This window comes from Ammospiza caudacuta, chromosome 4 (assembly GCF_027887145.1).
Source record: "Ammospiza caudacuta isolate bAmmCau1 chromosome 4, bAmmCau1.pri, whole genome shotgun sequence".
In the NCBI taxonomy this organism is placed as follows: domain Eukaryota; kingdom Metazoa; phylum Chordata; class Aves; order Passeriformes; family Passerellidae; genus Ammospiza; species Ammospiza caudacuta.
In genome coordinates this window covers 5354461-5379900 of record NC_080596.1, presented here as the reverse complement: position 1 = coordinate 5379900, position 25440 = coordinate 5354461, and the positions used below count along the sequence as shown (strand labels likewise).

The 25440-nt window shown below is 38.8% G+C and overlaps 1 protein-coding gene across 6 annotated transcripts in view; it reads left to right on the top strand.

The window, feature by feature from the left end:
• Nucleotides 1–25440, top strand: part of RAPGEF2 (Rap guanine nucleotide exchange factor 2) — a 185048-nt gene that overhangs the window by 739 nt on the left and 158869 nt on the right. The gene's annotated exons all lie outside the window — the stretch shown is intronic.

Genomic DNA, 25440 nt, shown 5'->3' with positions numbered 1-25440 from the left:
GAGGAGTGTGTGAGTCGAAGCCGTTGGTAAGCGCGGTTGTGCTTAGAGAGGCTGAGAAAGGTTAAGCTGGGGACTGGAGTGCGTACAGAAACATTTTGACTTAACATGACCTGAAAAACAACCAAACTGAATGAGTTCCTTCTGCTCCCGAGCGGTTGCTGCAGTGGCTGTTGCTGCCAACTGCCTAAAGACTAATAAGCTTTACACTGATCCCCACATCAAGCCGCGGTTCAATAGCTAATGATACAAGGAGTTACTTTGCTTGGAGTTGTAATGCCATCTGTCCTATTTTCTAAAGGCTTGTCCTGCTCTCTGAGCAATCCCTGTATTCGGGTTTTGGGGAAGAGATGCTGTTACTGATTGTTTTGGCAGGCGTCTGACTGGCTGGTGATGATTTTAAATTGGGGCAAAGAGGAAACCTTGACTTTTGCTCAGCACCCATAAGTCATTCCTCCTACTATAGATACGTCATTGTGGTAATGTTATTTTTATCCCCATGTTCATGGAATATGTGTCAGAAAATAAAACTTCTCCTGGAAAAACATACTGGCTGCATAGGCATCGTATGTGGCATGCTTTTTTGGCAACTGTATTTTTTTTTCTTTTATATAAAAAAGGAAGCTGCTTCTGGAACATGTTTTTGTGTTGCTAAACTTGTTTCTCTGTCCTTGTTTGACCTTTTCCAAATGTCTGTTTGCCTTCAGTGTTGGACCCAGCCCTTCAGTGTGTTGTGAAAGCTGAAGGAGGCTGAGTGCTCTGTCCTGGAGAAGACACTCTCTGCAAACTTGCAGCGAGGTCACTTGGATTGGTAGAGGCATAGATTCCAGCTGGGGGGTGCCTACCAGCCGTGTCCAGCCTTGGGACGTGGTTATGGAAGCATGATGGGGTGCATATGCTCAGGAAGCACTCGGTCAGGCTGTGGGGCCACCAGGCTGGGCTTGGGGAATGATGCTTTCCCTGTGGTATGGGCTGTGCCATGTGAACTGGTAAACTTTCCCCTGTCCTTGCCAGTTGGCCTTGCTGTGTAGAAGGGATAATAAGGAAGCACAGAAAGGCAGAAAATAAGAAATGACGCAGTGAAGAATCCAGCCTGAGTGCAGGGATAAAGCCCAGTGAAGGGCACGGAGCAGAGAGCTAAATTGGGAACACCAGGGCTGCATTAGTGCTGTGAAACTTCCCGAATCAGCACACTGGCAGCCTGCTGTGGCAATCACCACAGGAAAAGAAACCCACCCTTAAATCCATGAAATTGACACTGGCCCAAAATAGCCCACAAACAAGACCAAGTATGTGGGAAATCTAATGTGTTCTTAGCACTGGAAATACTGGAAACTGGTGGTGCTCTCCTGTTGCTGCTGGGGAGACTGGGCTTGCAGCAGAAAACTTGGTTGGTGTTTTTGTAAGTGGTCCATGTTGAATTGTGTGTGTTAGTTTTCTGCTGTTGGTTCTCTGTTTGATATTGTTTTACAACAGTATTGGAATTTGAAAGAAATATGCTTATGCACATCATCTTTCATCATTACGTAAAAAGGAAAAAAATACATAGAGAGGTACAAAGACCTTATTTTTCCTTCTTCCCTTAAAGTAACTTATTGTTTCTTTACTTGTATTTTCCTGTCCTTGCTATGCTATCTCTAAAAGATAGCTACTTAATTTTGACTTTTGGGAAGTCATGAGGCTTTTTTAAAGTCAAGGGACAGTTGAAAAGAGAAAATATATTTATCATATTTGTATCAGTGCAGGAAATAGCAAGAGAAGTATGTTAGTAGCATATTTGCTTCTTACTTATGTTAACAAACTTTTTGGGGCTCAGCTTCTCCCAAACCATGATGAGGTAAATATCTGTTTGACATTACTATTCACCTTGGACTGTCAGGGTGCAAATTTGGCACCATGCCTTCACTGCAGGCTCAGAGGACAGGAGTGACAGAATGATAACCAGTATGTAAAACTTCCAGAAGTAGGTCTGATAAACATTGTTGGGAAAGGCAAACTTGACTTGGCTTGAACTTTTGTAATGCAGAAATATCTTGGTAATTTTGGATTGAACTGATTTATTTTTTTTTTTCCTTTGAGGTAAACAGTATATTCTGCAATTGCTTTTGTAAATTTATAAGTTTATATCTCTTTGGTATATCCTCCTTTACACAGTGTTTCTGAATCACAACTCAATATTCTGTTGGCTAAAGAAAGTGAAAAATAAAAGAAAAGGAGATATATATGTGGCCTGTACTTTAGCATGCCTGTTGTGTAACTCTTCTCTTTAATTGAGGTATTAAACTATTCATTTTCTCTTTGAAGACGTGAACTAGGAAGTTAATTTAACTACTTTGGGGAATCTAACTTTTAAATGTTCATAAATTACAAATGGTTTTATGCCCTTGAGCTGTGAGTAATCGAGATCTGTTTTTTTTCTCTCCTAATGTACTCTTGCATGGACTGTTATAGCTTTAAGTCTTTACAAAACAAATTCTTTGTGGCATCATAGGCCATTTCAGAAAGCCTGCAGTTTTATACTGGTGTAGCTTGCTTGAAAAAATAGGGCTGCTTTTGTTTTCAAACAAGAGAAGCTGAACCCTAATCTTTCTTTATCCTGACAACTCATTTGCATGGCATGGTATGTGAATAGCTGGTTGCTTCAGAAACTCTGCATACTGTTCACTGTTTTCATGCCATGTGGTGACGTCTGCAGGAAGAAATTTTTTGAATGTGTGCCTTATATATGTTAGATGCCTAAGGTTTGCTTCTGGAAGCTATTGGTGTGGTACATGAAGGCGGTTCAGCACAGCAGTAACGAGGAGCAGAGATGTGACAGCATCGCACCAGCTCTTCAGGGCGGAGGGGAGAACTGGACAGTAGCCCTTAGTTTGATACTAATGAGTCATTTAATGTCAGAAGACATCTAAACAGGATGCTCTTGTAGAGCAGATACTCCCTTCTTGAACACTTGAGAGGAAAAATGGTTTAATTATAGGATGTACCTATGCTTTTTCCAAATAAACTTTCAGCTTGTTCCCCAATTGTGTTATTTTTATATTTGTAACCAGTGATAGCATGATTGTGTGCAGTCTTCAGATAAGCCAGAAATGAACATTTCCTTCTTGCTACAGTGATCTCTTAAAAAAAATACAAGGCTGTGTATTTTAATGGGATCAGAGGAACTAAGCGTTTTATATGTGAGTCTAGCAAAAGAATATTTAGTCTTTAAATTCAGGCTGATTATGTGTCTGTATATCAAATACACTAGAAAACTAAAATGATCTTTTCCGAAAGAGCTTATATGGGATTTCTTTCCTTTGAAAAACAAAAATGTTTTGGAGCTTGAGTTGTGCTTTCAGATTTTCTTCACTGTCAGCATGCTGCTGTGTTGCCATCTTTTTGAGGTGAGCATTTACAGAGGAGGGTAACCCCTGTTACCAGGCTGCTAACAGCAGTATAATGCTGGGAACTGATTCTGTTGCTAAACTCCCCTGCTGGCTCTTGGTAGCCCAGAGAAGTGAAGGGCTGTGGCAGCTGATGCCTGGTGTTTGGCTGTATTGCACTGATATGGTGGCCTTTCCATAATGCATCTCAGGGCTTTGTTACGTGGTTATTCAGGAGCAGCCTTACTTTGCAAGGTTGGACGTTCTGTTTCTTTCTGGGGAGCACATTTGGCCAACAAAATTAGATTCCTAACTGTGCTTTCCCATGGTGGTGGTCAGGCTTTCTGCTGGCTGCAGTGACTAATTCTGGAGTGGGGTCATGAGCCTGTTATGTTTTGTGTTAACATTGGACCATTGTTAGTAATGCAGCTTAATGAAGAAAGGTTGTTGCTAGTTCTTGGTCGGGGCTCCTTTCTTGCTCAGCAGTGGGCTTCAAGTAGAATTGCCATCATAAAGTCAGCTGTAAGGGTAGCTGGTCGGAACTACAAAAAACCCAACAAACCTCTAGATGCTGTAGGGTTTTGGAAACTTGTTCAAAATAGTTAACATACCCTGAATGTGTCAGAAAAACTGTAGGTTAAGTGATATCTTGTGGTGGGTCTTGGGCTGTAAGTAGGGGAGGTGAATACAGATGAAACAAGTTACCATAGGCTCATGTATGTGGAGACCTTTAACCATGGGGATTTTTTTCTTGCTGTGTTTCAGCACTTAACTGGCAGCATAAAAACCAAAACTGCTATTGGAAAAAAGTGGCACCTTTACCTGACAAAGCAAACAATGTATTTGTTTAGTACAGAAATAATGTATTTTGGAAGTAAGTGTACTTTTTTTTTCTCTTAATATTTTTCTCAAGCTAGTATTACTATGCAGCATTATTTCATACCCAACAAAATTACTTGTATGAATATATCTTTTTATGGCTGATAAGTAAAGCTGAAAATCCTTGCATAGCTCAGATTTTCTTGTGAACTCTTTAATCTCAGTCTGGTGAAACAGCCCTGGAATGTTTGTTTGATTCTGAACTTGCAGCGTCAATTTTCATGTCATTTTCAAAACTAAGGGTATGTACTGCAATGGGCTGCTTAGTATCCTGTTTGTTTTGAAAGAGTGTGCTCATTTCCCAGTCTTTCAAATGGGGTATGTGTGTATTTTCCCATAGCCATTCATATCTTCATGGCCAAAAGCTTTGAGAATGGCAAGAGTATTGACTTTTTAATTCCTTTTGCAGTAGTTCTGCCCTATCACAGGGCTAGTACTTTGTACATGAATAGATTTCCGTATCTTTTAATGATACAAGTTTTGCCAACACTTGCAAAGAGCTTGGTATGATCAGAAGCCTTCAGCTATAGCACAGAAATATGAGTGGAAGCCTTATCCTACCCACTTGTGTGCTTTCTCATTGCATCAGAAGATTGCAGCTTGGTTAGCTGAAACTGGGAAAGTGAGGGTTTAACTGCAGCGCCGATAAGCTCTGTGTAATTTCCTACTTGATTAATTATCTGTTTGGTAGAGTTTGCTTTTGATTTCTGCCCTGCAGTGGCTGAAGAAGTGTTTGCCCTGGGTTTGGACTGAGTATCTTCCTGTGACCATGTTTTTCTCAGCCTTTGTGAACACAGTCTCTTTCCTGCACTTAAAAACTGGGAGCTTTTCCGTGGCATTCTTGCCTAGGAAATGTGCTGAAGTGAGCAGTGCTGGGCCAAAAGCCCCGGGATCTTCTACTCAGTCCAAGCTTGTTTTGTCCACTTGCTTCCTGAGGTGCTGTTCAGACATCAGAACACATGTCTGTGCCCTCTGTGATGCCAAAGGACCAGGATGCTCCCACCCATCCTCACCCACCCCGCTGGTGTGGGGTGTAGCCGTGGTGCTGCAGGAAAAGCTTTGGTGGAGGAGATTATGGTAAAGCAAGACTGCTTGCTGTGGATAGGCTTGCTCTTCTGCCAGAACTGGTAACGAGCAAAATCGTCTGCTGGGCTTCTGAGACCAAAAAGGCCGAAAGCTCTTTCATGTCTTGGGTGTAAAAGTGTAGGTCAGCAAAAGTAGAGGACATACAAGCATTTTCCCAAGATCATGTTTTTCTTTAGTAGGAGGTTGGAGTCTCCTGTGGATTATCTGTTTATTCATGGAGAACCCTTGGTACCTGAGGGAAAAAAAAAAAAGATTATTTAAGTGTAACCTCTAAAGATGATTCATTTATTTTACACTTATTACAATAACCCTTAGCTAAGGGTTTTTTGATAAATAATTGTTTCTTGACATCCATTGTTTTAAAAAGCCTGTATGTGCAAAAGTTTTAAAAAGTCTATGCTTATGCAAATTACTGAGTAGTAACTACTAGCAGTAGCTATTCATTCTGTTGAACTACTGATCTGATTTTAATATTTTTTTTTCTCTAAATCAGAATGTTGCTACTTAATCTGTTAGCATGTTTCAAGAATGACTATATGTACACTGAACAGTCATTGTAAGAACTTTGACTTCCTCATTGAGGGTTTTTTGTATCCTCATGAGAAAATATATTTTGGCTTGTGTTTTGGGAACTTTCCCACAGTAGGAGATCTAATTTTTGCGAGGTATTGTTTGGGAATTCAAAAGGAGCACTGGCAGAAAGATAGCTCTACAAAGATGCTTTGTGAGGGGCAGCTGAGCCTGCGCGCCTTGTTTGCTGCAGCCAGTGTGGGGATTTAATTTGCTGGGTATATTTTGCATGAAGGGGTGTATTTGAATTAGTCTCAAAATGGAAGTGGTGCTCTGCTTCCCTTTTTCTGAAGTTGGTGAAGTTGACCACTTTTCTTGAAAAGGGAGAGAGAGGAGCCCTACTGCAGTGCTTTTCTTACAGCTTTGTTTGCAGTTAAAATTAGCTATTTGTTCTCTCTGGGTATCTCTGTTACGCCCATAGAGCTGTAGATGTGTTTCTTTGTGTGTGTCTGTCTTGTCTGACCTGAGTAAGAGTGATTAAATATTTGATTTAGAGCAGTTCTAAGGAATTCTAGTCAACAGTAAAGGTCAGCATGTATATTATTACCTGAGCAAAACACTAAAGGAATAAAAAAAATTAAAATATTTAAATGCTTTTAGCAGGGGGAAAAAGGCATCAGTGGGCTTTTCAGCACTGAGAAAAATTAAAGGAATATTCTGATATTAATATTTCTGTGGACAGCATGATTTTCCTATTTTTCTCTTATTTGTGTGTATTCTGATAAATATGAACAACACAATGAAACAGCATCTGGTTTCAGTGTAAATTACCTGGGAATGTGTATTAAGTTTCATGGAAGACACATTTGTGGAGCATGTCTGTTGTTGACTGTCTTTACTGGGCTGTTGGTTTCTGTTTGCTTGCTTTTTGTATGTCTTGAAGTTAAAATAAACTTTGCTTAATAAAAATATTTATTATGTAGTAGTTTTGGGTTTCTAAACGGGAGGGTTTCCTGTTACCCGTGAATTGCTTGCTTAGTAGTTTGTTGTTTTGCTTTTTAGTTTATATTTGCAGTTCTTTATTGTTAGGAATACTGGTCTCCCATCTTTATTTTGCTTTTACTGTAGTTGGGAAAAAATACTGGTATAGCCTTTTCACTCTGAAATTAGTCATTCACACTTTTTGCCCTGTTACACAAAAAATAACTCAAAACTTAGAGAGGTGAGAAAGAATGTTACACAAATGTGGTTTGTAAGCAGTTGATGGGAAAACAATATCACCAATATCTGCTTGAGGCTTGACTTGCTGAAACCAAAGGCTGAATCTTTTGTGGTTCATTGTATTTCTTTAGCAGCAGAGCTAGTTGTAGTGGGTTGACGCTGGCAGGATGCCAGGCACCCACCAAAGCTGCTCACTCACTGTGTTTTCCGTGCTGATGTTCTCTGCTGCCTCATTCCTGCCCATCCAGCTGTTTGTGAGGCTGCAAAAATCACAGGATAAGTGATGCAGTCTTGTCAGCTGAACAGAAGAAAAGGACCTTACTTTTGAGAGATCGTGTAGTAGGGTTTTTACTTTCTAAAATTTAAGTGACTAGTCTGGTTTAGATTGTGGCTTCAAATGTTTTTGTTGGTGCAGCTGAAGGTGTGAAGACCTATGATACAAGAGATTGAAAAGAAATGCTTATGGTTGTATGTAGGAATGTCTGAAATACCTTAACCTCTCCCAGAGAGTATATGGTGCTCCATTTTCAAACACTGTTTATAAGTATAAAAAAAATTAAAGCGGATGTAATGTTATGACATTATTTATTCTTGATGAATTTCCTAAAATGAGAATTTTTTTAGTTTAAGAGGCATCTTTGTATTCACTTAATTGGATGAGGGAGATGCTAAGGCTCAGGGCTTGGGTTTTTTTTGGATTGTTATACTGAATCTTGTCTGTATTTACAGAATATATACACAGTATAGTGTATATACTGAATCTTATCTGTATTGGTTTGTTGTATAGTATTTGAAAATTGGGTGCTCGTGGGCTCTCTTCCTGGGGGTAAAACAAAGAAGTGACACTTAATTTTGTTGGCATGCAAGTTAAAAGGCGTACACATTTTTCCATTTGGTATGTGAAATCTGTTGGGACGTACCTAAAATATGTACCCTCCATTGTTTTTGTTTTGACTTTGAGGTAAGTGCTTCATCTTGTCAGGAAACCATTCCCTTGCCCGCCCAGAACGTTTCCTCAAAATACATGACCTTGCAGAAATCAGTCACACATTGCATTATGTGAGTAGCCAGCACTCGTTTGAATGGTTCTGCAGAGTTTTGCTGTTTGTCAAAAGATGTGTCTGAATACACAGCATACATGGTAGTAAATATTTAGATGCATTTTGAACTGAGAGAGAGAGGCTTGTCTGTGCAGTATTACAGACTTCTTTTGTCCCTTGCCAGTGATGCTGTGGGTGTTCAAAGTGAATTCTCTCACCAGTGCTGGAGGACAGACAGGCGCTGCCAGAACACAGCATCCCGTTGCTGACTTCTATTTGTGCAGTAGCTCAGGCAGTTTTTGAAGGTGCCATAGCTATAGTAACAAAAAAAGATGGACTTTGGTTTAAATAGTTGCATCAGTATTTCAAAGTTCTGGCATTTTATTGTGTTCTTGTATGATGGTGCTTTATGTTGAAATAGCTTTGCACTTTATTAACTGCAAAATTAAAATGTATTTGTTCTTATATCTGTTCTTATGCTGTTGTAGTTGTTCTTATATCTGGATCTCAACCCGTGGTCTTTACCTCTTGTGCCTCCAATTCCCCTTTCCATCCTGCTGCAGGGAAGGGAAGGGGACAGTGAGTAAGCACCATGTGCTTTGGAATGTTTCCGTAAGAGCACTAAATTGGGGAATACTGTTCCTAAACCACAGCAGGAGTTCTCCCTTTGGAATTCTTCTTTACCTCTGGAGGAACTGCAGTCTCCAAAAAGAGTCCAAAACTGGAAATAAAAAGCAAGTTCTGGATGCTGCTGAAGCAGAATGTGTGCAAAGGTGTGTAGTGTGGTTGGGCTTTTCACCAGTTGCTAAATTCATGCTGAAAGCTGAAGTGCTGTAGTTGATCACAACACATTTGTTGATTTCCTGTTGAGGGTGGCTAATAACCAGCAGTTTCACCAGCAAAGGCAGTAAGCGACCCATCAATTGAAATTATATTGTCTTAAGAAAAACAATAAATGGGGGTGTAGTTCATAGATGATACTCTATCTGGTATGAAACAAGAAAATAAGATTTTGCACTGGTTCATGATGTTCAGGTGGTATCTCTCTATAGTTTTGATTAGTGCAGTTACTAAGTAGCTTGCATGTATTCAGTGCTGAGGAGCTGGTGAGCAGATGGTAAACGCTCCCAGCGAGAAAGTTTTCACTCTGAGTTACAGGAAAGTAGTTGTGAGGGTCTCAGTCTGAGCTGCATTTTGTATTCTCCGTTGATCCTATGGTACACATGGCTGCATAGTGCACCGGATTTGTTGGGGGTCTTCAGTGGATTTGTTACAAATTTGTACAAAGCAGAAAAGGTCAGATCTCCGTGTGAATGGCCCGCAGTGGTCTGAGCTGGAGACTGAAGCATTTCACGTGTGCCATGGGTATGGAAACATGAGGGGCTCCGCCAGCTACATGCTGACCAGGAGCTGGCGCTTGCTGGAACGAGGGTAATTGAGTTTCTGTCCTTGCCATGGCTTCTCCCTTAGTGCTGAAAGCTGCTAATTAGCACCAACGCCTTGTTTTAATTCAAGATGACTTCGTTGGAAGATGCCAGCTCCTTGGTCGTAGGCCACTGAACAACTATCAGATGGCAGCACAATTCCAGCTCAGCTGTTAAAAATGGCTTGAGGTAACAGTGCCAAGGGAAGGGTGAGAGTTTTTAGCTCTGTTGTAGGTGTTTGCCAAGGTGGAAGAGAGGAGGATATTCCATATCTGCTGTATTTTAGACAGCCATTTATTTTGGTGCTGTTAGGTTGTATTTTACCAGGCTGAGTATTGATAGATAGCTGGTCTCTACTGTCCAACATCCTCTTTAAGAGTCTTGTTCAACTCTTTAATTTAAGATGACTTTTAGGGGAATATCACTTTCATAGTTGAAAAACTTCTATACTACAGGATATTGCTGGAAAACGTGATCGATGCAATGCATGGCACAAGGGGTAGAAATGCTCTGTTAGCTTTGAAAAACAGTTCTAAGAACCCAAAACAAAGAAAATTGAGTTTGGGATAGGATACTTCATTTTGAAGTAGGTTTCTGAATGCCCAGGCAAATTATGAGCCCTTCTCCCTTCTTGTAATCATTCTTTGTATCTAGCCTTGTCTATGGTTTAACCTCTGGCTTATTCATTTGATGTCCTGTAGTTTCTCCCTTTCTAAACCCCTATTGCAGTGCTTTTTGAATTTTGTGCCTTAGTCATTACTTCAGGTATTTTTCGTACTAGGTGGGCACTTAGAATGGAGTGATTTGGCTAATAATTTATTTCACGTTTATTTATTTCTGAGTGGGGAAGAAACTCTCCTTTATTTATAAATTGCAATACAGTGTACCTTATACAGATTATTTTTCGCTTCTGAAACAAAATATACAAATACTTTGAGTTTGTCATCATTGGAATTGTCATTTGTCAGATTTCTACCTTTACCAGGTTTGATAAGCAAACATTGCTGTTGAACGTCTAATGTTCTTATGTGAATGAATATTTTATGTGAATTTAAAAGTGAAGAGAAAATAATGGCACTTTCTACAATCCATCTTGGCTTTGATAGTAGATGAACATTTAGCCATGACGAAAGTAATGTGGTTTATGGTGACACAACCTGCATAAATCCAGTTGGATTTGCTGTTGACATTGGCCCACGTTCCAGCAGGCGAGTTGCCTTACATTTCTTTTGAACAAAGGAGGTCTGTCTGAAACAGGTGCTCTAATGGTTACCCTGGCCTTCATAAATAGCTTCTAGGTGAAGTATTACTTCTGTTAACCATGAGTAACTTCACAAGGCACCTTGGTTTACTGCATGAGGTTTCCATTTTATATTAAAAAAAAAACCCACAGCCACAGCTCCGTGGTGTTTGGTGCTTCATAAGTCGCTGTTTATTTTTAGAGCATGCTTATCACAATTTGTCAGCCAAATATTGGCCTGTCCCCTCTGCTATTAGATAGCTGCTGAAATGCCATTCTCAAGATAATTTTACCTACCCTGGTGTGTTCCAGGGTAATCTTAGTTTCTAAAAGAAATAATCTAAAACTTGCCAACTCTGCAGAACACGTAAAATAGTAGAAGACGGGCTTATTAAGTTTTGCAACCATATCATAATGTGTTAAATTTAATCTGACAAAATGGTTTTGAGAGTTCTGTGGTAAGTGAGTGTGTTGAAAAGTCTGAATCTTACTTGTGAACACTAGTGAAAAATATTTCTAAATTGGTTGTAAAATGAGCCAGGAGATAATGAAGAAATAGCTGGGCCAGTCTCCAGGCTGGTAAGACATGGCTACTTGCACACTGTGCATTGCTTTAGGAAAACTGTGTCACAGTTTCTTTTTAAGGAGAAAGGAAAGTTCTGCTTTAAACAAGTGACATTTGATATCTTACTTGATTTCTTTTCCTGTTTCTTCTATTTATAGAGGTCTTCAGTTTGGGATTTATCTGAAAGCTAAGGTCAGGAAGTGCCTTCCTCCAAAAATGCTACTTGTTGTGGTTTTCTGGAATGTCCTGTCCCCTCTCCTTCCCAAAAGGAACTGTACAGAAAGTATTTTTCCACAATGAAACACAGATCTTCAGCTCTGCAGTATCATGCTGTGACTCTGGCATACACTGGTTCACCTCCAAAACTGAAACTTTAAAAATCATCTCTTGGTGTCCACAAGACTTACATGACTGATTAAAACACAGAATACAGTAACCACTTCAGTTTCAATTATTTCTCATTTTAATAGAGCCTCCTATGTGGAGGCAGAGAAACATAGGCTGTATCCTATTTGGTAGGACTCATTTCCCATTTAGATTTTCAGATGACCTTAATGACTTTGTTTGCATAGGGATATATTTAGAGGAGATGCTCACCCACTCCATGCTTCTACCAAGTTTGCAAGGTCTTGGAGGATCTAATTTAGAAAGTTTCTTCCACCCTGGAGGTCATGAAAATAACAAGCGAATGATCATTAAACATGTACTTTTTGGTGAGTTCTGGTGTATGAAAGAGGTTCTCCCCAGTTTACTAACAAAAGGCTTAACCACTTAAACTAGTCCTCTGAGAGAGTACAGCAATCCTGAGGGCAGCAAAGATGTGGGAGTGCAGTGAAAGCTTTTGACTAAACTGTCTTTTTCATAGTCAGGGTCCAGTGCAAGATTTTGAATTCAGGATTGATTTCTTACAAACAGCTTTATTTAGTCATTCAGGTTTGCACTATTGTTTATGCAGCAGTACAACTGAACTTGTATGCTTGTGGTATGACCACTTAGCAAGCATGCACTGAAAAGTACGTCTGAGGAATAAATAAGGAATTTAAAATTAAGTTATATTTGAAGACTTGGTTAAAGTCTTGAACTAAACAAGCGTCATGCACCCGAGTCTTCTTGTGATGTTCCCTTGTAAAATTTATTTAAACCTATGTTACTTATTGAAACCTCTGATGGCAAGTAACTCCTTTTTGGAATATGGGTTTGACAGTATGTTATATAGTCTATAATGACTATTTTGTCATCACACTTTATTTTTGTATTGTTTTGTATTTCCATGTGCAGTAAACTAGATTTAGAATTAGGACCATCAACACTAGTTGAATGTTTTGTTTAACTTCATATTTGTGTGTCTGGCTTTTGTGTAACTTTTCATAATGGGCCTGATGAGTGTTTAGTACTTTGCATTTGCTTCAGGAGCCTTTGCAATGCATTGTGGTGAGCAGGTTTCAGGAATACCAGCGGTGACTGTTTGTCACTGTTAAACTGTCTCATCCCCAGTGTGCAGTGCCACTTGAAAGAGGTTTCTGAAGCCAGCTCTGTATATCTGAAAGTCTTCGTAGGTGTTGAAATTCAAAGTGCTGAACAGAACGTTCTAAATTTATTTGAAAAAGTAGTGTGGCATTTCTCAGGAAACAATCACAAAGAAAATATTTTTCTCTATTGATACTGTTTTGACCTTTCTGTTGCCCTGAAAACTGGGATATGAGTTTTTAATTCTGTATTTAACTAACAGAAGAGATAAAACCCAAAGTGTCATATGAATTCCAGTAATCCGAGGTTTTGTGAACTAGTGGACCTGTTCCTTTTTTTGGTCCAAAATATTCTATAGACTTTGCAAACAGAGAGTAACTTTTTGTTTTTACAGCTTTTTTTTTTTGTTTCAGGTAGTCACCATAATAATTAGGCTGCTTTCATGTTTTTCTTGTATTCCTAATGCTAACTGTTTAAAATAACAGGGACCTACAGTTATGACAAAACCCCCATTTTACATCTGCCTAAATTCTGTCTTGTCTTGCAGCTGTAAATTGTTGAGGGATGGCAGGCATCTTTTCACGTGTTTTGCTGTCTGCTGAAAGTTGGCCTTGAAACCACTGGAACTTAGTTGCATGTTAAAATGTGTGATTTTGTATTCCATTTAATGAGTGGATTTTGCAGCTTTAAAGTAAGACAAGAGGCTACGTGTTGTGTGCAGAAGATGGTCCTTTTTTCATCTGCTGCTTGGTGTCTTAGTTTAGTATCTGCTGTCTAAAACATCAGAATGAACATTTGTCTTTTGTGATGGATGTGTGGGCTTGTATTTTTTACCCCCCAGAAGAAAAAGACAAAATAGTGTCTGTAAGGCATGAAGAATGACAAAGTAGTGTCTGCAGATGATCTATGGCTGCCTCCAGTGACAGACATCAGGTGTGGTGGTCTGCAGGCAGCACCAGGGTGTTCAGGAGCAGCTCCTTGGCTTTGAGTCATTTCAGCAAATTCCAGCTCTAAGGACAGCGTGGCCCTGCAATGCCTGCATTGCAGCTTCTCTGGAAGGATAACCTGCTCGGAGTGCACTTACAGAACTTGGAGATGCTGCAATCATGAGTCATTTAGAAAATTTTAGTTAGGAGCCTGCTGTTCAGGGACAAACACTCACATGCAGTAGCTTTTCGAATACATTCCAACTTAATTAATTTATAAATTCTTTACTTTGACAATATTAAAAGGAAATTATTCCTGGGGGATTAATTTACCATTTTAATTAATCTTCTCAGGAGAAGATGATCTTCTGTGAATATCTTGCTAAACGTTTTTCCTGTAATTAAAAAGCTCGAAACTAACCAACCACAAACAAACAAAAAAGGGAAAAGAAGAAAAACCACAAAAGGGATCTCTGTCTGTAAATATGTGATGTGTGAGACCACCTGCTAACCAGAAAATTGTCTTTTGATCTGAGACAGATAAAGAAAATAGTGAGAATCTTCCAGGTAGGTGTGAGATAGTGACCTGATAAGAAGCCAGATATAGTAAAAATGTTGCACTAGTTAAATACAGCATCCCTCTCACAGCGGGTCAGCTTTTGTGTGTTTCAGCTTGCATATTATACCACCATCACCCAATTCTTTTTCTTTGATGAATAGAAGGCTTTTTTCCTTTCTCCAGCTGAGAATCTCCCAGCTATTATCAACTGCAACTTTAAATCTTTTTTCCCCCTCATTTATTCTTCTCATTCTACTGTTTTATTCTCTCTGCTCTTCTTACTCTCTTCATAGTTGCAGGGTTTCTGTGTGTGTAACTCTATTTCTGATTGGTTTATGCTGCTAGGACTCAGTTTCTAAAATTGCAACATTATTCACTTTGGTAATGAACAATGCAAGAAAAATGCTTTAAGGAGTAAAAGGAATTCAGCCTGTCATAAGCACTAAAGCATACTTGCTGCTTATGGACAGATTCCTCCTTCAGCCTAAAAGCTATATGGGATTTATAAATCCCATGTAGTGTCAAAATCTGAAGGGTGGTTTAGCAATTGCCCTGACATGTCTTAGTATGCTGAGATTAAAGAAAAAAACAGAACCCCTTCTTATTTTTTTTCTTAGCTGTTACTTATGAGACTGCTATTTAATCAATAGTTTGTAGTTTACATTTGCTTTTTATTAAAAAAAATAAAGTTCCCAGTAACAACACGACTGAAATTACATACTTTAGAAATGATCTCTGATTGTGTTTATGTTAAAAAACCCATTCTATTCAAACATCTGTTTGCACTTGGATGAAATAAAGAAAATGACCTTTCTGTCCTGTGGGGTGTGTGCGGTTTCTTTGGTTTTGTTTTATTTTGCGTTATGAATAAATGTGCTGGGGCAACTGGGACTAACACAGTGACACTGAAATGGTGCTGCTTGGCAGCATGGAGTGTTTGAAACAGCAGGAATATGCTCTATATGTTCAGGGGTTTTTGTTATTCTGTCCTCACAATGCTGTCTTCAGTTAGTGTGAGCTATAGTGACTATTCATACGGATCTAACATTGCATAATCATGCTCAGTTTGAACAAATAGGGGATGTCTTTAAGAAAGGAAACAAAACTTCTCCACTTTATGTAGGAGGACTGTAAAATACCTTAAATGACTGTAAGAATGAGGATGTACTTTCCAAATTATTATTTCATATTTGGAATTGTGGGTAGCAGTTTGTCAGTCTTTCCCTATGTCTATTAAAGATGTAATCTGGAAAATCAGCTGGCACATAAATTATTCAAATGCCATATTCCAGCTTTAAAAGTACAGGTGGCATCCAGAATCAAGTATTACTCATTTTTAGTGGAACCCTGGAGGTATTTAGTTGGATTTCCAAATAGTTTTGAGAAATAAAGCTTCATCTCTTGGATCTTCTGTGAGCTGCTGCTTGTTTGACAAAGTGGAGGTGGGAGAAAATGTGGATTTATTTACTAAGGAATGTTTAATAGTCAGTGTAAACTTAGAGTGGACGGTAAAGATATATTTTTTTCATGTGTAAACCAATACTTTTATGCCAGGCTGCTTTGCTGTCTACTGCCATTAGAGCTGGGACATCAATCCAAGGGCTTGAGTGCTCTCTTTTCCAGGTAATTTGACTTCTTAAAAATAAACTCTGCCATGGATTTTTGTGTCCAGCTTCCTTGAGCATCTCTGGAAATTACAATGCTTCCAATGATAGCAATGTAGAGAAAAAAACCTTTTGGTGTTTCTGCACTGTGACTTGTCTGTAATTGCTACCTTGTGGACAGCTGAAAGATGTTGCCTGTTTCAGAAGGCAGATGTTAAGGCTCTGTGGTGGTAGGCTGCTGTTTGGAGGGACCTTATGGTCCTTTGAATTAGCTGAGTCATTTAAAAATTAATTTTAAAATACCACAATAGCTTTATCTAACTCTGTCTGTCTGCCACCCATGTGCACTTATTTTGAGGAGAAACACACCCAGGAGAAAATTATTATGTATATCTTCCAGGTCCTGCAGTTTGACTTGGTAGGTGAAGGTGTAAGAATCCCAGTCTTGGGTAGCTAATTCAGTTGCAACCCATGTTTATGTTGGTTCTTAGTTCTCTGTGGTTAGTCTGTAAAAATAAACAAAATTGAGAGGGTGAGATAAAAACTTTTACCAGTCAATCTTGATAGTGACAAAAAATGATTATTAGTGAAACTGTCTTTGCAATCAGGGAGACTTGAGCAGACTTTTGTTAGGGAACCTGCTACAGTTTCAGGTAACTCTGACCCTTTTTTTCTAGCTATACAGAGGAAAAGTGTTTTGTTATAGTTATGCTGGTTGAGTTGAGGTGTGCATGTAGATGTGGTTGCTGTTAATGGATGTTTTTCTCTTGCCTAGATGAGGTGCTGTGCATCAACCTGAGCATCACTGTGCTGCTGTCTGTGGAAGGCTTTTATTGAAATAACCATCTGGAATTCTTTTCCCCCCCCTCAGAATGAACAGAATCCTGTAACTCTGTAGAATGCATTCTGCATACAATTAGTGTTTTTCCCTGTTAATGTGACCTTTTCTTCTTAAAGGAGTATTCTCCATTATCCAAACCCAAGAAAGGTGATTTGGTATCAATATTTTGTCCTGTTTCTCTTAGGAGGAATTTAGTGTGGCTTATTTAGGGGGAAAAAGTGTTTGTATGCAAAATAAATGTAAAGTCCAGCTTGTAAATATATGTTGGATTATATCATCTGACCAAATGCTAATATTTAGCAATAATGAGAGCAATAATTAGTCTCTTGGACAACTTGGAAATATTAGCTGCAGGCATTTTAAAATGTTAATAACCTTCAGTCCACTAGTCCAGACAGTTTCTGAATGCTGAGGAAGTTGTTAAATAATGAAGTGCGGTGATGTTCGCCAGAAGCAGCCTAGCAGCCAACAGAGCAGGTACTACTGTGTGTGACATTTCACATGTAGGGGATGAATATTAACCACTTCACCAGAACAATGTCATTTTTAGAGGCTGGTGGTTTTTAAAGGCTAAGCCCCAGATGAGAAGCACAGGAAAAGGAGTGAAGTGGAAGAGGACAGGAAGTCAGAGTACAGAGGTGGTGCAGGTTTTCAGGTAGCTTCTTTTCCTGCCTCTGTTAACTGTCGCCTCCAGCACTTGGCACCTGAGCTGTGGTTTTTTAGAAAGACATATTGTTTCATTTACTGTAGTGGCAGAAGAAACTAACTTTCAGAGAGAGGTTATGTAGGGAGAAAGAAGTAGACTTCAATTCATAGCGATTCATCCCATGGTTTTGCTGAAATTCAATTGAAATAAGTTTTAAGATAACCTTACTAATTTTTATTTGCAGAAGGAAGTATGTGAATATCTTTTATTGCCAAAAATTGTGTGAACAGCTTTTTCAGTATGACCAGGTTTTCAGCTTATTTCTTCTTTTTTTTCTCTCCACTATTTGTTGTTTTCTTTCAGATTCAGGTTGAAATATGCTTTAAATGTAATTGGATTTGAGCATCTCCATGATTTAAATTAACTGTACTGGCAAAGCTGTTCATGTGCTGATTTAATAGGCTCTAATGTCATAGATAAATTGCCTGCAGTAGGTTGTGGGAGTTTCTCATGTCTGGACTGAGATGCTCAGAAGGAAGAGGAATGTCAGTGATGCTCTCCTGTATAATGGCACCAGTCTAGCTTATGCTCTGATCAGTTTTCCCACGAGTAAAAATTCTTCAGATTGTGTCATATCACCAAATACTCATTTTGTTCTGAGAAGAGACGTAGCTGTGCTGGCAAAGCAGCTTTTGCAAATGTCTCCACTTGTGTCAGGTTTGTCTGCTTTGCAGGCTGTTACTTTTATAGACCTGCCTGGAGAGAGAGTGTAGGTGTGATAATAACAGCTTTCATTTTAATAAAATGTAGTGGAGTGTTTGTAGTCTCCTTGCTCTCTTTCTGTACAAGTATTACTTCACCAATTTATTAAGTGACTGTTAAGCTAATTAATGACTAATTAAATGACTGTTAGCTAATTAAGCTAATTTTTGAATGTCTATGGTGTCAATAGGTATGTCTCATCTCACTATGCTGCTATTCATGTGGGAAACAGTCTTATAACTTTCCAATAGATTACAAAAACATGGTGCAGCCATGTTTGGAGGACAGAAAGGGTGAAGGAAGAATGCTAAGGTGGTAAATGTTGCTGCATGAAACCATTAGGCAGGCTGACTTCAAAGTAGGGCTTGGAACACTGGCTGTATTTCAGGAGGATAAGCGGGAACATGGATTGACTGGGCCTGTTGTGGTATTATTTCTGATTTTACTGGTCTGGCATGTCTTTCAAAAAGAAGTGCTGCTGTTGTAAGGGGATTGTATGGTTTGAGGAGGGGGATAAAATTTTCCTGTGGGGAGAACAGACATAGTTTTAGTGAATTAATAAGAAAAGCAACCTTTCTATACATTTATGCTTGGCTACCAAACAGTGCTTGTAGAGAGAAAATGGAGAGCTAGTTAATGTTTTTGTCCCCCATTCACTGAAAATATAGGACCTGCAAATACAAGTTTAAAGGATTTAAATACATTTTTTGTTGCTTAAAAACTGCCAATTATTCCAAATTGAAGTTGAAATTAACATTGCTAATGTCAATTAAAACAAGCAAGAGCTTCCAATTTCAATGAAATGTCCTTACATGGAATAATTGCATTTTTAATTCTTTACTTAATACCAGGCAAACTAAAAGAAAACAGAAGGAAATTATTGGTGCTGGCACTGGATACACTGCTAGCACTGCTTCAAAACATGAGCAACATTAAAAATTAATACATTCAATAAAACTTGAAAGTATGAAGAAAATAAATAACACTTCAAGATGCCCATTATCTCCAATTTGTTCTTTTACAGGGAAGCTTATAGGCTGTCTTATTTCTGTTCAGGAACATATTCTAAAACCTGACAAAGACTCAACCTTTGGTTGCTATTGGAAATGAAATGTATTTACTCCTTGGTATCTTAAGACAGCCAAGCATTTATTTGGCTTTAAATGTTCTGGAAGTGTTAGGAGTAGCATCTGTATTTGTGTTTGGGATGCTCTTGTTCTCTGCAAGGCTGTATTGCATGCAAGGGATTGAAAGAAAAATCATGGCATAAAGTTCTTGAATACACAAATCTCTTAAGTAAAGTTTTTCCTAATTCTTGGTTCCAGACTGTACTTGAGAGAGAAGTTTTATTTTGGTAATCTGAAAACAGATCTTTTCCCATCATGGCTAAACAGTAATTTTAAAGACAATGCTACTTGTGTAAACTGTGGAGGCAGAAAATAGACTTCCAGTAGTCGTAAGAGCTTGTTTTTCATGGCTGTGTTGTTGCTCATAGGAAGGTTTGCAATTTGTTTAATTACAGCTTCCTCTGTAGACAGTGGAAAAAGTTACAACTTTTTTGTACCTGATGGTTCTTTTTATATACTTTGAAAGCTGACATGCCATATTTGACAGGAAAAATATTTGTTTGTTTTCTCCACCTGTAGTTAAGATGCAACTTCTTCAAGTAGTCACTATCTAGATGTACCACATTTAAAAGTGAATCATTTTAGCACTTTTGACAGCATGCATTTAACAGCACGTGTTGAGCGTAGCAAAGAGGGAGCAGCAAGTAGATGGAGCAGTCCATCAGCAGCTGCCAAAACTGTACATTGGATTTAAGCCATAGCTATTAATCATTTCTTCTGTGAAAAGGAAAAAAATGCATCAAAAGCCTTTAGGGCGTTGGGAGGGGAAATTCCTTCCCTCTGCTAAGCAGAGAAATATACTTTATTTAGTCATACAGCAGCTTCTTAAGTTGTCTGAACTAGTGGAGTTTGCTTATGAGATGTTTCACTTTTACAAGTTTCATTTGCTGCAAATATACGAGCAAAAGGTTTTTCTAAAAATGCAACTGAGGCCATCAGGATTAATTTATTGTCTTTTAAACAAAGCTGCAAAAAATTTATCTACTAAATTTTCTTTGTGTTTCCACAGAATAGAAAGGGAGGACATGAACCAAAATTGCTTCTGTTGCTTCTTTGAGGTGTTGCAAGTTCACTTTCTCTCTGTTGCCATCTGAAATTTATTTATGCATTTATTTGTTTGTTTATTTATTTTTGAAGCCCCAAAAAAACATGTAATGGTTTGGGTTGGAGGGGACCTTTAGAGGTCATCTGGTCCAGCCAGGCTAAGAGCAAGGCCATCTTCAGCTAGGTGAGGTTGGCCAGCCTGACCTGGAATGTGTCCAGGGAAGGGGCATCTCCCACTCCTTTGGACAACCTGTGCCAGTCATTCACTGGCCTCATCATAGCAAAAAATTTAAAATTCTTCCTTACGTCTAGAAGATAACTCTATAGTGTTTCTAAATCAGGGTTCTTAGTATTTCTAGGCTTTTTGTATTTCTGAATTTTTGCGACACTTAAAATTACTCAGACAACATCCTTTGCTTGTGTGCTATCGCGATCAGAGCATGACTTGTGCTGGGTTGAAAATAGAGCTCTAGAAATGGGTGTGTTGGTGGAACCTGAAGAAAATGTTTTTCTTCAGATTTATATAAGCTACCCAGACCGCCTGACTTGCTCAGATTTAAAGGGATGTCTTGCAAAACCCCTGCAGTGAGTCATGAACATTTTTATCTCAGGAAAATTTGAATTTCCATTTCAGGAAGTGGAATATAAATAACCTTCAGTAAGAAGACCAGAAATTCTTTGGATAACATAACATTTTAACAGTAAATAGTAAATGGCTGGTATTTTCAAGGTTGAGAATTAGTCAGATGCAAGTCAATGATACTTATAAAATTTTCAAAATATAATTTTTAACATGTTAAATGTTTTTCTAGATCATGGATACTAAAATAGTTGTAAAGCCTGGAGTTGGATATAGCTATAGAGAATCTCTGCTTTTAGTTCCTTCTTTGAAATTTTGAATTAGGGATTTGGAACAGGCGTTTGAGTTATTAAAAAACCATAATAAATGGCTTAGTATGCACCAGTATTTCTTATTTACGCTTGCATTGGTACAAGCTGGACTTCCAGTCAGCATCAGCTGAAAAGAAAAGGAACATTTGGGTCCTGTAAAGAATGGCTGCCTCCCAGTAGTCAAAAATGTCACTTTTGTTGCGTCATGATTTGCAGAAATCTGTGCAGATCATGACTCCAGAAAGTTCCTCTGTGCTGCACAGCTGTTAAAAAACTTCCATGAATTTAAATATTCACTCGAGTGCTATGAGGGGTGGTATTATTGCACATGAGACAGACACCTTAAAATTTTTCCAACAAATTTTGCGAATAGAATACTAAATTGGCAGCAGGGAAATGAGAAGAAAGATGCCATTTATTCAGTGAGATGTAGTTTTGTTAGGCATTCAGAGAGGAAAACTTGCTCATATGCTCAGGCTGAGAGAGGGGAGTGTGGACCAGGTGAGAAGATGGAAAATGGAATCTTGGAGCTGTTGGTAAAGACAAACCAGCTCCTCAAAGATGAGGCATCTATTGGTGAATGATGCTGCTGCTTGTTTTGAAATGAGTAGGAGTGCTGCAACCAAAACTTGGCACTGCTGGCTTTAAAGGCCTTCTCAACCTTCCTCTATGGATTCCTTGTTTTGCTCTAATGGTGACTGGAAAGGAATCTTGATGAAGCAGAATCCTCAGTTAGTACCGAAGCGTGCAAGGAGGAATGTTGCTGGTATCTCTTTTGGTCCCAGCCCTCCTCATGTTTTTCACGTTCTCTTCAGCAATTATGCTGTCAGGGATGGTAGCTGATTGACAGCCATGCTTTGCATATTGGACAAGTGAATGACAGAAGAAAAGCAGTCTTTGTGGCTTCGGGAGAGGCCTGGCTTGTGCTGGGTGGAATATATGCAATTTTATGCTGTCATTTAAAATGCAGGATTTAATTGCAAGAAGTAATGCCAGCTCACTCGTGTAGCAAATAGGAAGGAAGTAAACACTGTAAAATAAGTATGCAAATATATTCTTGTGCTCTGGGCTTATTAACTGGTTATAATATCTTTATGGTACTGCCTAGTAATGGTGAAGTTATCAATCCTAGCAATCTCTTTGAGATGGATTTTTTTGTAATACTTCCATTGTCTCAACTCCTAAAGAAGCTGGACAGTGATATTGTGGCAGAAAAATTAGTAGATGTTTAATATTAGAGTGTAATTAAATAACTAGTTAACAATTCTCAATGGCAGACAAAGAATTCTTAACCTGCAATAGTGAAAGACTTAGCTCTGTCCTTATTGATACTGACCTGATAAAAAAGGCCTTTCTTATGGCACCTTCCCTATGCTTAATATTTTAGGAGCCTCAGCTGAAATTTTTATAGTTGAAAAATATATTTTTTCAACTGAAATATTTTGTTGTATGTGTTTTTCTTCTGTCATTTTCCCAGGTGCAGCACCTTCTAAGCAGAACCATCCTGGTAAAGAGAATTCTTGAAGTGCCAGTGTCTTTCTCCACTGGAAAGGCTATGCTGCATCCTACAAGTGTATTTTTGATGTTACAGCCTCGATACTCCTTGTGTGCATGTTTGGAAATATTTAAAATACATTGTAGTGTATAAACTCCTTTGCGATTTCTCTGTAGACAAGCTTCAGGTTGATTGAAAACCTTTACTGGCTAATTAATTTGAAAAAATAAACAAGAATTTTTGCTAAGTACTTGTAATAAGGCTTCCTGAGCCATGTGGTGTGATTATGCTGCTGCATTAAACACAAGATTGTTAGGAAAAAGGGTGTGTACAGTTTTTGTTGGATAATTAAATGAGGCATAAAAAGATATCTCTCTTTGTTCTCACCTTGTGAATGCATTTAGCTTGCAGTTCTGTTATTTTAGTTGAGATGTTGTAATGCTTGAACTTGGTGATAGGAGCTATGTACCTTTCTCAGATGCCTTCCAACGCTATAGTGGTTCTTAAATAGATAATAGATATAGACAATATATAAATTTTATATGTATTTGTTGGCATCTGCCATCTGTCACCTAAACCTCTGAGCTTCTCTCTTCCCAAAACCTGTCCCTTAAGGAGTATTTTTCCCCCTCTGCTTCTGTAGTCCATCATGGCTACCGTGGGCAATGACCTGCAAGGGTTTATCATAAGGTGTGTCAAGTCTGTAGCTTGATTTCATGGACTGGTTTTATACAAAATGTTGTAAAAATAAATTCATGATTTTTACTGAGAGAGAAAGTGAGATATTTTACCCCCCAAAATGTATGTAATGCACGCTGTCCAAGGGGACTTAAGAGTTTATTAAAGGTCATTAGTCAGATATTTTAACTTCTTGGCTTTTGTTGTCATGAAAATATTTCCATGTTGCTGTGTCATGTCTAAAAATAGTGACTACATCCCCATATTTTTGTGCAGTTCCAAATAAAAATGCATCCTGTTGATCATATAAAAAATACCCAGTGGATATCTATGTTTTAAAAAAATCAGTTTTGTTTTCTTGAAGATTTAGAGGAGGTTCGCCAAGCAGGAAGAGAGATATTTGCAGATGGGAACTCTTCCATTTTTTAGCAGGAAAGACCTATCTTTCAAGAAGAGTGAGTCTTTTAGTCTGTCCTTTAAGCCTCAGAATGCTATAAAATCTAAATGCCAGATGGAGAATAATTTAATGGAAGACATTTTCTTATAGTGTTTTCTCCCTGAAAACAAGTGAAAATGATGCATGTGTGTCCTGTCATGGGTCATATCAACCCATATGTTGGGTTTTTGTGGGAGAAACCCAACAGTCAGGGACTTCTGTGTGCTCACACAAAATGCAGCTCATTACAGGAGTATGGATATTCTAGAAGCTATAACTTATTTTAGGGTATGTTTATGTCCAGTCTTATGGCTTCATCTTTGCTCAACTTGTGTAATTTTTTCAAACAAGAAAACTTTGCTTTTCCCCCCAAAATAGGCAGTCCAAATAATTACCAAAGAAGATTACTAAATTAATTACCAAAGAGGATTACCCAATAGCCATCATGATTGAGGAAAACTGCGGTGATATGAGTGCTGGCAAAAGATGTAAACCTGAAACTGAAAAGCTGACTGTAGTGTTGGGATGGGCACAGGTTTGTTATGAGGTATTAGGATGGCCCTAGAATCCCAGAGTGTTGGAAAACTGTTGGTTTGTGTTGTTGTGTAGTAAGAGGAAAGGTGAAACAAACACTTGTTACAATACATGGCACTGTATCAAATGTATGTTTTACACTGTGTGAGTTTCTGGCAGGGCTGTTGGAAGAGCATGGATGAAAGAAAATTAATTTCTACAGAGTAAACCAAAAATGACCACTAATTCCCTTCTCCCTTGAACGAGTTCCTGCCAAAGATAGTTCTGCTGCTCTGTAACCCTTCCTGAAGGCAGCCTTCAAGGGCTTGTCTAGCTCCTATTCAGTCTCACTTAGAACTGTTTTGCTTCTCACCTTCTCCTTGTAACCCTTTGCTTGCCTTCACCCTCTAACTTTCAATGGTTGCTGTAATCAAGCTGATGGTCCTGGTAAGGTGTCCCTAAACATCCTCATCCTGAGTTTGAAATTAAGGGAGGTAGAGTGAGGATTGACTTTACTGGCTGCTTATCTGTTGTATTTGCGTTATTTAATAGAGGGAAGGAAAGAAGGGAAAGGTGGTTGTGATGACTTGTGAGTTTTCTGGCTTGGAATTTGGAAAACCCTAGAGAGGGGAGTGGTGGACCAAGAAAGGCTTGTAGAACTAATGAAAAAGGGGAAGGAGATGGATGGAATCAGAATATTCAGAGGCTGTGTTTCTAGTGAGATTACTGCGCAGGGAAGAGAGTTTGCCGCAGAGGACATGACAAAGCAGGTGACTCACCAGCTGCTGGTGGCACGAGGTGGCCAGGGCTGTGCTGCAGAGGCAGCCGCTGTGCATGTGCTTGTGGAGGATGTGCCAGCTGATGCTGTGGGCAAGCTTTTTGGGGCTTGAGTTCTCTGATTCACTTTTACAGCACAGCTGCTGTGTGGGACCAGCTCCTGGGTGCAACTGTTGCTATATTTATGAAGTGCAAATGCATAGGATTCATCTTTGGCTGTGGCAAGGAAGGTTATAGGTAATAAATGGCAATTATTGGGTAATGAGAGAGGTGTCACTTCCCAAATCAGCTTAAGCTATGCTTTCCTTAAAAGCAATTGTAGTCTTTTGTTTGCTACACCAAATGAC